A 546-nucleotide genomic window follows, 5' to 3' on the forward strand; every position below is an offset into this window, starting at 1 on the left:
CTCCAACTCTAAGAATATCAAATAGTTCCATAAGAAAGGAAATTAAGAAGGCAAAATTATTCTTGTATGATTTTTTAAAATACAACGGACAAAGAACGAGTTTTTAGCCAATATTGTCCCTTATCTTTAAGGGTAGGTCTATTTTGGTTCCTCAAATATAACTTTGAGCATCTTTAGTCCCTTAAGTATGCTAAAGTGGAGCACCTTTAGTCTCACTGACACAATATGTTCAAAAACTAACGGTGTTACCCAACTCTAATTCATGAAGCAAATCTTCTGCTCTGAAGCAAAACGTTTCATCTCCTTTTATAGGATAACACAAATTATCACTTTAATTCTTCATTTTAGATAATGTCTTCTAAAATTTTGACCTTAAAAATATCCCTTCTGTGCCAGTTTTTAATGAGAAAATGACACTGTATAGCTGCTACAAAAATAATAGCCGAAAAAGATACAAAGATACAAATATATATATATATATATATATATATATATATATATATATATATATATATATATATATATATATATATATATATATATATA

The sequence above is a fragment of the Nicotiana attenuata genome, unplaced genomic scaffold, assembly GCF_001879085.1.
Source record: "Nicotiana attenuata strain UT unplaced genomic scaffold, NIATTr2, whole genome shotgun sequence".
NCBI lineage: Eukaryota > Viridiplantae > Streptophyta > Magnoliopsida > Solanales > Solanaceae > Nicotiana > Nicotiana attenuata.